At 38.1% G+C, this 15,409-nt stretch overlaps 1 long non-coding RNA gene across 1 annotated transcript; it reads left to right on the forward strand.

Annotated features, from left to right (window-relative positions):
* The first annotated feature begins 2,522 nt into the window (after nucleotides 1-2,522).
* On the forward strand, nucleotides 2,523-6,949 carry LOC129350103 (uncharacterized). The gene is made up of 3 exons (XR_008603342.1): nucleotides 2,523-2,761; nucleotides 3,492-3,633; nucleotides 4,608-6,949. It is a non-coding gene; the product is annotated as an uncharacterized LOC129350103 (long non-coding RNA).
* Nucleotides 6,950-15,409: the final 8,460 nt, after the last annotated feature.

The raw sequence follows: 15,409 nt of genomic DNA on the forward strand, positions 1-15,409 counted from the left end.
CTTTAAGACCCACCATTGTGCAAGTCCACCAGGACATATTTTTACATTTTTACATGCTGTAGTGCCATTTTTTGGAGTATTTTTATTTGCTTTACATCAAAATAACCCTGATATCCCAATTTTGAATAATATGTATTGACTTATGTCTTAACTACTACAAAAAATTGCTTAAAAGTGCAATAAACCTTAAAAAATGAAAATCGTTTTTGTTTATTTCACATACATTTCAAAATACAGAAATTGCATAGCTGTATCCCTCAAATTTGTAAAAAAGTTGCACAATATCCTTTGGAACCACGGGAAATTTATTTGGAGTCTGTACATAATTTGCTTTTTGAGATATGGTCAATTTTGTAACTTGTAAAAAAACCGAAAATAAACAAAACTGCAAAATTTGCACAGAGACAACATCAACATCAAAACAAATTATTTACAATAGTGCAATCAAATTTCTAAGTGTGCCAGATACTTATGAACACACATATTTTATGTACAAAACCATGGTCAGACCATAAAAAGTGCATTTGAAAATAAAAGAAAATCGTTTTTACTGAGTTGAATCAGAAACAGTATTTTGATGGTCTCCTGGTCCAAGTACTTGGACAGATCTGATGGAGAAGGGCTGTCCACATATTCTGACAGAGGTGGCTGGACACCTGGCCTCCTTTTCGGCAGGCAGGAAATGTGGCAGAGAAGGTAAGCTGTCAGGTTCCTTCTCAGTTTTCCAGCCAGCTGTAGGGAGCGCCTCTGGCCCGGAGCGCTCGCTGGTGGAGCGGCTGCTGCAGCGTCTCCTGGCTGGAGGACGGTCTGTCCCTCTACCTCTCGCTGGGGTACCAGGACAGCAGGAGACCTCCATTCTCTCCTCTTCCTCGTCCTCCTCCTTCCCAACATTGTAAATGCTGCACACAGAAAAAGTTCCGTGGTACGTTAGCTGTGCGCAGCACATGACTTGTAAAAATGATGCGTATTTTGCGCGGAATGCTTTCGGGGGCGTTACATGTATATTATACTTTCTTTACTTTTATCCAACTCAAAACAAACAACTTCTCATGAATACAGACTTACATGTCACTGGAATGATCAATTCCTTCGATAAGATCGGCTTCATCCGCGCTGGTGGCAGAATCCGGGCCAGACCAGTGGCTGGACTCTTCATCCGACGCTGTAGTTTGCTGGAGAGCTTCTCGCCAGATGTAAAATAGTTTGGCGCGACCAGGTTTTTGCGGCTCCTCAACTAATGTGTGGAAGTGTGTCAAAGGTGTGTGTGGTGGGTCCGTGTACGGATCTGGTAATTGGATTTTCCGTTCTGAAACGGGTATTGAAAACAAAAAACGAGAGGTTATTTGATTTTGGTTTTAAAATACAAAAATTGAAATTGAAATACAAGGCGTTTTTCCTTTTCATGATCAAAAGGGGATATACGATTTTTTCAAAAAATGCTTTGATGTTCGTTTTATATTTAGAATAACAAGAAAGTAAAATCAGTAAGAGACAGTAACGAAAAAAAGGTCCCTTTTTTCATTTTCTGAGACCGGAAGTGGTCATCAGCAAGTGTGGAGCCAAAGGACAACAAGATTCTCAGAGGGCGGAGCCAGAGAGCAGCGATTGGTCAGACTGACTGAGAGCCAGAGAGCAGCGATTGTTCAGACCATAGATAATATAGAAGACAGCGCGCTAGCGTATCTAGTCTATGGATAGCTATGGGCAGCACGTCTGGTAGCATCTCTGACTGCTGTTGATCTTGTTTTTGGAGTAAAACACGGTAAGAAGATAAATACTTCTAACCAGTAGCGTTGTTTTGTTGTACGTTAAGGCAGCGACTTGTGAAGAGTTGTGTTTTGTCGTGTTTGAGCGGTTGGTCCGGACGCGTTAGCTAGCTAAGCGGCTAAGTTAGCTAGCGGGCTAATTAACACAGGTGGCTAACTTACCGCTGAACACCTGTGTTAGTTGCTGCTGCAGCTGTCCTCATTATTAGAATGACCTTCTCAACCTGTATTTCTCTGCTGTGTATTTTAGCTTTTAAAAAAGTTATTTTTCTTTAAGGTTAACTGAAACCTGTTCAGCTGCACTGAAGTTTAACATTCAGCTGGTTTGAATTAAACCACGCTTAACTTAACATTCCGCAACATTGCCTCTCTGAATCTCCATAATTTCATTAAATTCCTTCTCGTCTCCACTGCTCAAGTTCAATCCAGTATATAAAGTGACATTAATAGTGAATAAACTAACAACCAGCCATTGTGTTTATTTATTACTATATGTATTTGTAGTAAAACATGAGTTGAAACATCCTACTTTTGGATCTAGAACTGCACAAGCCCTTCATTTTCAGTCACCTGATGAGTTAAACTCCCCTTTTTATGTGAGGTTGAAGCAGAAAGTCTGAGTTAGCAAAGAAAGTTCTTTATAATTTGCTATACCTGTTATCTCTGACTGAGGCTTTAGTTTTTGTTGAGCTGATTTACACGTAGAAACTTTGTTCAGGAAGATTTCTCAGTAGCTCAGAGGACAGGCTGCTTTTTACACAACCTTGTAAGAGAATGTCTGTCAATGCTTTCAGCAGAATTTAGAAACACAACACTTCCTAAACAGATATTTTGAGGCTGTGAGGTTGAACGTTTGAGAGTATATCAGTGTGTTTGTTTGTGGTCTGTTTCTAGGTGGAAACTGAATTAGTGAGGATGACTCCTGCTCCTGTCATCTCTAAGCTCCTCACACATCTTTACCTGCACATGAGGAAAATCACTCCTGTAGAATGCAGGTATGTTTGTCATTATTATAAAAAGATGTTGCCTGGTGACCTGTCAGAAACCCATTATACAGAGTCAGCCAAAATAGTGTTTACACACATCAGGAAAAGAAAAACTTGCATAAATATTTCAATACCAAATTTATTCAGACATCATGAGATTAATAAAAGTTATCTTTGGCCTCTACAATTACAAGAGGGGCTCAAAGTGGTGGCCACTGGCTTCCAGACATTTCTGTTGTGTTGTAGACGTCACTTGTTGATGCTCCATTCATGAGGGTAGCGCCATCTGTTGGGAAAACATCGTACAACAGGACACAGAGTTATCGTGATTTGATCAAACTTAGAAAGAGGTATCTATATGTATAGAAGTACTTATACAAATGAAATATTTATAAAAGTTTTTCTTTTCCTGATGTGTGTACATTATTTTGGCTGACTCTGAACTTAATGAGAACAAAACTGTCATTTAATTGTTTCTCTGAAAGCTTCTTTAGTGAAAACCAGCTGGTGTTCTGCTTTAAAACAAACTGCTGTTGAGGTCTGTGTTTTTAGGTTTAACCCCACAGTTTCTGAATGAACTGATAGTTTGTGTTTTTTTTCCTGATCAATGTGGACGTTATAATTGATGGTAACATTTACTGATCATATAATCAGCATGACAATATAACAGTATAACATTATGACCACCTGACTAATACTGTGTTGGTCCCTTTATGCTGCTAAAACTCCTCTGACCCAGTGGTTCATCAGAACCTCTGGGGATGTCCTGTGGATTCTGTGGATCCTGTGGGTTGCAGGGTGGGTCCTACCTGGACCAGGCTGATCCTGGACCATCCCACAGATGCTCAATCAGATCTGGATGTGGGGAGTGTGGAACCCAGGTGAACAGCTTAGCTCTGTCGTGTTCCTCGGACCACTCCTGTAGTAGCAGTTTTAGTTTGTCCTGCTGAGGGGGGCAGCTTGCATCAAGGACTGCTGTTGCCATGGAGACTAGGAGATTGTTTGTCCTGCAGTGTTTAGGTTTTGGTACATGTCAAACATCCACATGAACATCAAGGTTTCCCAGCAGAACGTTGCATTAGAACAAGATGATGGATGTTGTTTTCTTCAGCTGTCAGTGGTCAGAATGTTGTGGCTGATTGGTGGATCTGTCTGCCTTTACTCTGACATCCAGAGTTATACAAAAGTGGAGTATGTGTGCAGTGCAGAAGAGATTTACTTTAATTTATGCAGTTTTTTTTAAGGGAGAGCATTTTTTTTATCCACTTGAATGAAGACCCAATCTTTCCCTTCAAAGGATAGTTAATTGTTACTACAGGCTTCCATAGTGGTCCCATCAGAGAAAATCATATCCATATACAGATTTATATTAATTCCAGGGCTGGTTCAGTAAAGATTATAATAATAACTACATCAGATAATTCTTGTTCGCAGTTGGAATTTTGCAGACTGAGAGATGGTTGAGAAGGTTTGCAGTTCTTGTTTTAGCAAAATATGTTATAATAGAAGATCTTTATTGTCATTGTACATGACATTATCTGCAAACCAGCAAAGTGTATCAGTCTGCGGTATCTAAAAATAAATAAAGAAAAATGCTTCTAAAGCCAATAATAAACAGAATATTTTGAGGGAATATTCTAAAAAGGAAAGAAAAACTCCATTCTCACTCCTCTCAGGACAAACTCATTAAAATTGACTTTAAATTTAGCTTCAACACAAGATAAAAACATTTACTTTCATTACTGATGTTGTCAAGTTTTAATAAAGTTCATGCTACTTTTATAAAATGGTGAAAGTGAATAAATTGTATTTCTGTGATCTGTGTTTGATTTCTGTCTTTTCTCTTGTCATCCAGATGTTCAGAGGGAGATGATGCCACATCTGGTCCAGCTAATGGAAGGTCTTGAAGTTCTCTGACTGGCCTCGACTGAAGATGGTCCGTCTCACTGGATTTAAGGTTCAGATGCTCAGTAACAAACTCCACCAATGTGCCAACAGGGAAGCTTTAGGTTTCTTAAATGTTGCTATGAAGTAGGGCTGGGCGATAATGGCCTCAAAAAAAAATCTCAGATTTTTTCACAAAAAATCCTGATTCACGATTTATCCGATTTTTTTTTTTTTTTTTTTTTAAACCCCCTACCTAATCTCTGCACGCTGAAGTCCAGTCTACTTTATGCAAATGAGCTGCAGCCCTCTCCAGGTAAACACACAGGATCGCAGCAGGAAACGCACCGCAGCCGGACCAGCATGCCACATGCGGGGCATTTCCAGCTGCGATCCGCTGTGTTTACCTGGAGAGGGCTGCAGCTCATTTGCATAAAGTCGACTGACTTCTACTTTATGCAAATTGGATGCGGCGTGCGGAGATTCCACGCATCGTGAAACTGTCCTCAAACTTCTAAACTAGGCGTCGGTGACCTAAAACGAGGACAGATTCATCTGCTGCAGATTATTTCTCGCTTCAAATGCTTTCAGAAATACTTTTCGCTGACGTGTTTCTTGAAATAAAAGGTAAAGTTTGCGGCCGAGCCGCTGTGTTTATCCGACTTGTCTGCAAGACTGTCCAGCTGAAAGCTCGGTCACATGACCACGTAGCTGCCTGCTGTTGCTCAGCGCTGTCATGTGACCATGTTGTGGTCCGCTAGTGACCGCCGTCCGTGTGATTTTCAGATGTGGTGCATTGCCATGCGGGAAAATAGCATCTAGTGGACATGCGCCTTTAGATCTGCACCGCTCGCCGCCATGTTGTTTGTGTATCAAGCGCGGGGGGGAGGGGGGCGCACTCTGAACTACGGGAGCCCAGCGGGAAGGCGTTGGTGGCGGATGTTGATGAGAAAATCGATTTTCATTAAAACAAATCGACATTAAGTACAAAGTCGAATTAATTGATAAAATCGATTTATCGCCCAGCCCTACTATGAAGGTATCGCTGTTTTTCTTTGTGAATGCAATGTGCTCCAACTGAAACTTGAATTAGAACTTAGAAGTAAATCCTTCCATCTGATAGGATTTAGTTGCATTAATAACCTCATAACATTCTAATTTTTATTCCAGTCTTGGTTGGAAATAGAATCTCTGTATTGATTCAGGTAAAAACTGAACTTCACAGCATGTTGGAGCAAAACAACCAGATGAAAACTGTGATGGTGTTGGATTGTCAGGCCGTAATGTTGCAGCTCAAAGCAGCTTTTCTAGCTCAGTTCATTCTGACATTCAGCTATGAATCAACACAGCAGATGGTGATCCATGCTGTGGAAGTCTCACATCTCCTGATTTAGTGGAGCTGCTTTGCACTTTTTACACTGTTTATTCACCAACACTTTATTTAATAAAAGTCCCATCTAGTTTTTATGAGGAATGTGATGTTTTAATTTCTCTGAATAACTGCAGTCTAATGCAACAGCTGGAATTGTAACATCTGTCCTGATATTGATCATGAAGTATTGATCAGAATACTTATGGTTAGCAGTCATCCCTGAAGATTTACATTAAAATCTTTACTTGTGTTGTGAACTTTGGTAAGAAGCAGAAATGTTAGCGTTGCCATGGATATAAGAGTGTTAAATTCTGTCCATGTTTCCATTTTGGGAAACGCAGTCCAGTTCCAGAATGTGGAGGAATTTAGTCTCACAATCACAGACAACAAATATTATCTGAAAGTGGGGTTATTGTTGTTTATCAGCACAATACAAAAAGATTAATGTTAGAAATATTCCAGTTAAGACTCTAGAATATCATGATTTATGTAAATTTACCTCAATAATATGAATGTTCAGGTTAAGATTGTACAGTGATATTTATTATGCAAGTTTAGCTGATTAAAGTTTATGACTCTGCACTAAAATATTATTTAAATTGACATCATTATTATAATATTTAGGGTCAGACCCTACAGTATTGAGATTAAGAAATCAAATATTCTATAAAATGTAAATACACTGAACTCATTTGGATATATTTAAGTGAGACTCTACAATATTATTTGACACAAATCTATCTAAATCAAAATTTTAATAATTTTCACGCCAAACATTTACTGGACTGATTTAAACATTAAAATCACTCCTTTCTAATCCTCAGCTGTACGTTCAAACCTGAAGCCTTAAATAGAAACAAGTATCTGTTTGAAGGAACTTCTGCAGAGTCCTGGTTCCAGAACATGATGATAGAATTATAGACAAACTTTAACAAAAGCTGCCTCAGAGTTTACAGGTTTTTATGTGAGATTTCTTCAGTAATTTAATGAGCGTTATCAGCAATAATCAAGTGTTGGAGAGCGTTTGTGATGCTGAAGCAGTGATCAGTTTTTCTGTTTCTTCTCTGGAGATGCACGAGGGACGTCTGCAGAGACTGAGAAAGAGTCTCACCACATCCTGACATGAGGAAAAAGACTTAATTGAAGACTACAATGAGAAAAACTATCAGACAGCAGACGGCTGCATTCAAGGTGAGCTCTGAACATTTGATCTGGAACAGGAATTCAATAACGGCAGCATGAGCTTCATTTCAGTCTGTAGCTGCTGAATTCATGGATGAATCATCTGGCACTAGAGAGGAAGACCATCAAACATCCACTGTCAGCTGATGGAGGTCCAAGAGTCTCACCGAACAAACAACCTACAGAGTGAAGACCTCAAATCTGATTGGACGGCCTCCTATTCAGCTACATGTGTGAACAAATGCCTCTAAGTTGGTTTCTTTTCTAAAATAAATCTAGTTTGAGTCCTAATCTATGCCTGTGTGTTTGCTTCTTTACACCGCTGTTAACAGTTTAGGCTGTTAGATTGTTCCAGATAAGACAAGTACAAGATTCTTCAGAGCCGTTCTACCACGAGCCTGACAGGAAGAACTCCAACAGCTACTGAATGTTCCTGTGGTCCCCTCAAGGCTACAGGAGGAGCCCTACGAGGACGAGCCCGTCCACCTGATGGCGGCCAGTCGCTGTGGTTCAAAGCCAACACCGACTACGTGGACTTCTACTGGACCACACGGAGGCCTTCAAACCGGACCAACAAGTTCACCGACTCCCCGACTCGTGGGTCTGAGGACGCCGCCGAGCCTCGGTCCAGCCGGCCTCCTGTCTGTGGGTGTTTGAGTGCTGAGAGGTTTGTGGATGCATGTGAATGTGTCTGTGTTGAAACAGCAGCTTTTGACTCACTAACGCTGGGAAAAACCAAGAGCTCCTTTATTTGCGACTTCCACTAAAAAAACAGATGAAAATAAGTTTGCCAGGGTTCTGACTGATAACAGATTATTAAATAATGAAAATAATCATTTAAATATTCCTTTAAACAATCCTTTTAGTTCTACATTTCCTTTACACTGACTTCTTGGTATATGTACAAGTATTTTGGGTGGAATATACCAATAAGCCCAATGTTCAAGGGTTCTTCTGGGAATATACCATTAAACCAACCTTTTAGGTAAATGTTCCAGGATGTTGGGTAGAATATACCATCAGATAAACTTTTTAGGTCTACATTGGAAGATTTTAGAGTAGAATATTACTCCAAACCATCCTTTAGGTCTGCATTTAAGGTGGAATACTCCTTTACACCAAGATTTTTTGGTCTACATTGAAGGATTTTAGGTGGAATATTCCTTTGAACAAACTTTTTAAGTTTAAGTTCAAGGATGTTGGGTGGAATATACCATCAGGCCAACCTCCAAGGTCTACAGTAGTGAATTTTAGGTTGAATATACCACCTTTTTGGTTTACATTGAAGGATTTTAGGTGGAATATTCCTTTGAACAAACTTTTTAAGTTTCTGTTCAAGGATGTTGGGTGGAATACACCATCAGACCAACCTCCAAGGTCTACAGTAGTGAATTTTAGGTTGAATATACCATTAAACTCACCTTTTAGGTCTACATTGGAGGATTTTAGGTGGAATTTTCTTCCAAACCGTCTTTTAGTCTACATTTAAGGATGTTTAGGATGGTATATTCTTCCAAACCAACTTCTCAGGTCTACATTTCAGGTGGAATATTCCTCCAGACTAACTCTTTTGGTCTACATTGAAGGATTTTTTTCTAAACCACCCTTTCGGGTCTATATTTGAGGTTTTAGGTAGAATATTCCTTTTAACCAGCCCCTCAGGTCTCTTTGAGGATTTTGAATGGAATACTCGGTTAAACCAACATTTTAGGTGCATGTCCAAGGATTTTTGGTGGAATGTTCCTTTAAGGTGGATGTGTGAGGACCTTGTAGGTGGAATACTTCCTGAAACCAACCTTTTAGGTCAACATTCAAAGATTTAAGGTGGAATATTCCTTTAAATCAACCTAAATTTCATGTTTTGATCATTATCAATTGAGAAACCTCAATCCAGACTCCTCATAATGATGTTTGAGATTTATGCTGCTGGTATTTGTTTAGTCCAGACTAAATGACAGAAATCCACAACTGCAATTTTATTTCAGGACTCAGGTTATTAAATATCAAAACAATCCATGTGACTCTAAAAACTCAACAGCTTTCCAAACTAAGATTAAACTCTCCACAAGGATCCAAAATAAGTTGGACTTCTACATGAGAGCTTTAACTATTCTTCATCTACTTCCTGAAAAGTTTGGTCAATAAAAAAAGACAAAAACTAAAATTTTCAGCTGAACTAAAGACAGACTTTGTGATTTTTCTGCTCATGTGTTGTTGTAAACTTACTCTTTCAAATAAATAGCCGCCTAACCCCCTGGAAACCAGCGTTTGTCCTGTTTTTGTGTTGCTCTTCGGCGACCCTAGACAGCCGGGTCCTAATGTTTTTTGAGCAATACACCATACTATGACGTTTTTACAATGATGGTTCTACTATGAAACCAGTTTGACATGTTCAGGTGTTCTTTGTGTGAAAACTCAGAGATTTAAGGTATCAGAAGGTGGTTTTCAACTTTCTTTGTTAACTTTCTGCTTCAACTTTAAACTAAATTTACTCGACTAACCCAGCCCTCTGGACTTCCAGTAAGTTGTGTTCCTATTGGTTGTCCAGGTGGCTGCTTGGTGTTATCAGGAACACCTGAGCAGCTCAGTGTCTTCCTGCTTTATTTGGCTGCAAACATTTCCTCTGCTTTTGTTCACCACTGAACCGGGTTTGGCTCCGTTGCTTTCGTTTGTTCTTTAGGCGTTGGCTTGCAGCTTCCAGCTGTAAAATCGTCTTTAATGTGTTTCTTGGTGTGTTTTAGGGCTTTGTACTGGATAGTTGTCTTGGTAAAGGTGGTTCTTTAGCCACAGTTAGCACATGGTGCTAATGTGTGCAGTGATTAGTGGGTTTGGTGCAGCTGAGTTGTGTCTTTATCTTGGCTGTAGTGAGTCTTTAGAGGTTTTTGGTCAGACACATTCTGTATTCTTGTTTCTGAACCAGCGTTGGTTGTCCAGAAGGTAAGAGTTCCTGTCCTGATTCTCTGTTCTCAGAGGTTCTCTGGTAGGCTGCAGGAGACTTTAGCGTTTGGGTTGTGCTAGTTTGGTTTTTGTATGGTTTCATTTGGACGACTATCTTGAGGCCCCTCCATGTGGTTTAGTGAGGTTTTCTGCAACAGTTCTACAAAGCAACCTGCAGCAGAAGAGACTTTGAGAGTTTTTAGGAAGTTCTGGAGACCAGACTTTAGAGCAGCAGAAACATTTGTCAGCAGTTTGAGCAGGAGAAGGTGAGTTTCAGAGTAGAAATGAGACTGAAACCTTCTTGGCCCGTGTGGTGAGGTCCTGTACCAAGAGTTTGAGCAGGTTGTGAAGAGTCTGTAGTTCTTTGGTCTGAAAGCACAAGAATCGACTCATTAAAGGAGAAAACAGGAGATAGTGTTGGTTCTTCTGTCGATCTGCAGTTTCCAGTTTCCTTAGACTGAATATCAAGTTTAGATTTTAAATGATTTGCCATGTGAGCCCAAGAAGACTTAAATAAACTCCCTCCATCCCCTGGACACATGTTTTATTACAATGTTAAATATATATATTTTTCTTTTTATGTTTGTTTTAATCATAGTTTTAGCATAGTTTTTTTTCTTTGTTTAGTTTTGTAATCTGTGTGAAAGGTGCTAAACAAATAAAGCTGAATTGATAAACTGAATAATTGACTAACTCGTGATTGTGACAACAGAAGTATTTTCATTGCGATTTAAGGGTTTGTTTCATTTTTAAGGTTGGGGTTAAAATCTTGACAGAAAAAAAAGATTAAAGAAATAAACTACATTTAAAAAAGCAATTAAATCAAATGAAAAAACATTAAATACAACAGAACTTTTAAAAAGAAAATTAAACATTAAATTAAATAAAATTAAATTATATTAAACAGACAAAATATTTAATTAAATAATTAAACAAGATACAAAACATGTAATTATGAAATTAAACAATTTTTTAATCAGAAATATGAAACATTAAAGATGAAATATTTTAGATAATTAAATATTTAGAAAATACAATTAAACAAGAAGAATATTAAACATTTTTTTAAAAATACAAAACATTTAATTTGATTATTAAACCTTTAAAAAGACAAAACTTTGAATTAAAAAAATTAAATGTTTAATTAGAAAATTAAATCTTAAAGACAATAAATCTTTAAATAGGAGTTCAACAGAAAATACAATGAAGCATTTAAAAGAAAATTAAACATTAAAAGGTGGTAAAACATTTAAAAAGAAAAACCTTGAAGATTTAATTGAAAAATTAAACATTGGGAAAGAAAAGGAAATTTTTCAAACAAGCCGATAAAACATTTGAAAAAACAACAAACATTAAAAAGACAAAACATTTGGAAATCAAATCAGACATTAGAAAAGAATAAAAGGTGAGAAAAGAACAAAATTAAACATTTAAGAAGAATCAAAGTAAAGACAAAACATTTGAAAAGATACCAGTTAGACTTTAGAAGATCAAATTCAACAGCAGAGACAATAAAACGATCAAAAAGAGCAAAAACAAATAAAGGTCTGAAAGCGTTTTCTAGTCTGAAATGAAAACATCACGTTGTTTCTTCAAACATTTCCTCTTTCTATGTTCTTGGTTTGACTGTGGACAGATTTACTAAGAACTCATTTCAGAAAACTGCTTTCCAGATAAAGTCTACTAGTAGTTGAAGGCATTTATCAAACTAATGTTACCTTCTGATCTTCACAAACTTTACTGTTCAGTGAAGAGAATCAAAGTTTGTTGAGGATTTCTAAAAAACCCACAGGTGAAGGTCTGAGAAGAACTCAGATGGATGGTCTAAATGTGAAATCAAGACTCATGGTCACAAGTTTTAAGGCTTCTGTTAACCAGAAAGTTCAAACTAACAGAGAAGTACTGAGAAACTTTTAAAATTTCAGTCCTCAGACTGTCTGAAAGCTCAAACTAACAGAGAACTACTCAGGAACTGAGAAGATTTCAGTCCTTGGACTGTCTGAAGGTTCAAACTAACAGAGAACTACTCAGGAACTGAGAAGATTTCAGTCCTTGGACTGTCTGAAGGTTCAAACTAACAGAGAACTACTGTGGGACTTAGAAAATTTCAGCCCTCAGACTGTGTGAAAGCTCAGGTCCTGAGGACTCGGGAGGTGTGGAGGCTTTGGAAAGTCTTGGAACTGAGGGTTCCACCCTCCAGCACAAAGGCTGAAGTCCAACCTCCTGAGAAAAACGGTCGAGACTCGAGTTAAAAAAAAAAAACTCGAAAACGACAAAAAATAGATGATAAATGCGCAAAAAAAAGAAGAATTAGTATCTGAGTGAGTAGCTCAGGGGGATAAGAAGAGAGCCTATAGATTGGGAGGTCGCAGGTTCGAGTCCCACCACCGGCCTTTTTCTTTCTTTGTCTTTGTCAGGAGTTTCAAAAAATTCAAGAAGTGTCTGGTCTTGAACCGGCGACCTGCAGCTCCACAGGCAAATCCTTAACTCACTGAGCTACAGATCAGATGAAAAGAAATAAATTCGTCGTCCCTTTGGCATCGTAGTTAATAGAGTAACCACATGGGTGGAGCCAAGGCGGAGTCTGGGTGGAGCCAGGGCGGAGAGTAGGCGGGGAGGTGGGTGGTGGCCTCCCCCCTCTACTCCCCCACCTCCCCCCACTGCCCACCACACCTTCCCCCGCCTCGACGAGTTCTTCGAGTCTCCATGGGTTTTCCCGAGTTTCTTGAGTTTCCACGAGGTCGGAGGCAGAACAAGTTGTCATGAAGAGGTGTTGAAGTCGGCCAGGATGGACTGACTTTTTACAGCGACTAGAAGGAAGACGACTAGAAGAGCAGGTCTTTAACCACCATCCATAAAATCCATGGAGTCGGCTCCAGAGAAATGAAGGGAGGTCAACTTCCATCCACATGTTCAACTTGATATCTTTACTTTGACATTTTTAGCACCATAAACCTTTAGTATCACACTTTTTTAAAAATCATTTATTAGGATTTTAATGAAATCCACCACATTTTGTTTTTGTTGTCAAACTTTATTCTTGTCGTTGTGGGACTGCAGTATTTAAAACTGTTCCTTCTATTTGACCTCATGTTTATTAGTTTTAGTGGAGAAAGTTTGAATTGTCAATTAGTCTCTTAAAAACTAAATAATAAATTGGATGAGTCAAGAGGTTTAAATTTCTTAATATATTTTAAATATGACAAAAAATATAAAAATAAAGTGTCTTGAGACAATTTGACCTGTAATTGGCGTTATATAAATAAAATTGAATTCAAATTGTATGTATCTTGTAATGTTGGAGTAATTCAGCCATATATGTTGGAAAACACATTTTCTTTGTCCATTAATCTGTTGATTGTTTTCTCCAGTAATTCATTTCTTGTTTTGGTTTATAAAATGTCAAGCCCAAATATATTCAGTTTACTGTCATAAAACCAAAAAGATTTACAATCATGATGCAGGAGTCAGGCAGTTTTTCACTTTTTATCTAAGTTTAGTCAGAAAGATAGTTGATAATGTGTGAATTGTTGCAGCTTGTGAGCCGTAGAAGGTTTTAATCTTTGGGGCCGAGTGTCAAAAAACATTTAGAAACCAACATCAACAAAACACTCAACAAAGATTTGAACATCATTTGCATGACAATGTCAAATTAACGGACATTTATTTCCAACATAAATGTGTGATATTCATCCTCTGGAGCTTTCTCTTCACATCGTCTTCCACCTGGGCTGGTTTGGTCAGGAGCATGTGCAACAAACATTTGAAAAACTGCACTTTAACATCAATGAATGACACTGAAGTTTAATCTCTACATAAATGAGACTGAGTCTGGATGTGCTGCTCTGTCATTAACTCCTAAGTTTAGGGAACGTTCAAACAAAAGAGGACAGTTCAGTTAAGACTTGAGAATGAACTTATTTTGAACAAACATCTCAGACTTTCTGAGCTTCAGCATCTATAGCAAGATATTTTAACAACATGCAACTCAAGAGATCCAGAAGTTGGAGAGAGTTAGCTTTAGCTGAGCCAAAGAACATGTGGGATGCTAACCTAGCAAACATTTCAGACTTTTCTCTGTGAATTCTGAGAAATAATTTCCTATTTAATGACAGCTACACATCTTAACTCAGTCTCATTAAAACAGACTCTAATTCAGTGTCATCCATCCATATTAAAGTGCAGTTACCCAAAATGTTTGTTGCATGAGCTCCAACAAAACCTGTCCAGGTAGAAGGCCACTTTGACAAACAGGAAGTGGATGATTCCAAGCAGATTTATAGAAGGGGGAACCGGACTGTACTAAGTGTGGTCGAGTATAGAGGGGTGTTTTGTGGGTTTTTAAGGCTGATAATGATTATTAGTGAGACATCTGGAGTAGATATTCATTTGCAGTAAATGAATGTATTTAAAATCTTGGACTTAAACTTAGAAGAACACAAACTTTAACAGAAAACTTTGTTGATACGTTTTTGTTTTGTTTACAGATGTTAAGTTATAGGAGTTTTATTCGTGACGTATAACCAATCAAATCACTCCAGAAGACAGAGCGACCACAGGTAGATTAAGGTTCAGAGCCAAAGTAGTGCCATATTTAAATGTATTTATTACCATAAATCAGTAAAAAATAAAATGCTGATAATCAGTAAATCAGTCATCCCACAATTACTACAATTCTACAATGTATGTCACTTTCCTTTGACTTGTTTTCTGTACAGTATACGATGTATATGATGGCATTTTTTCATACCAAAGGCTATACTATGATGTTTTTTAAGAGACTTACTCTGTTTGTTCTGGCCCTGGGCCGCTGCACTCCTCTTCTGTTGTTTTCTGCAACATGCTATACTATGACGTTTTTAGAGCGACATGCTATACTATGACGTTTTTAGAGCGACATGCTATACTATGACGTTTTATGAGCGACATGCTAAACTATGACGTTTTAAGAGCGACATGCTATACTATGACGTTTTTAGAGCGACATGCTATACTATGACGTTTCAAGAGCGAAATGCTATACTATGATATTTTTTAGAGCGACATGCTATACTGTGATGTTTTTTTGGACGACATGCTAAACTATGACGTTTTTTGGACGACATGCTATACTATGATGCTATACTATAATGTTTTTGAGACGACATGCTAATGTACGACGTTTTTAGAGTGACATGCTGTCCTGTTTTGTTTTTTGGATGACATGCTCTACTATGACGTTTTTAGAGCGACATGCTATGACTTTCTTTGGACGACATGCTATACTTGGATGTTTTTTGGAC

This window comes from Amphiprion ocellaris, chromosome 2 (assembly GCF_022539595.1).
Source record: "Amphiprion ocellaris isolate individual 3 ecotype Okinawa chromosome 2, ASM2253959v1, whole genome shotgun sequence".
Taxonomy (NCBI): Eukaryota; Metazoa; Chordata; class Actinopteri; family Pomacentridae; genus Amphiprion; species Amphiprion ocellaris.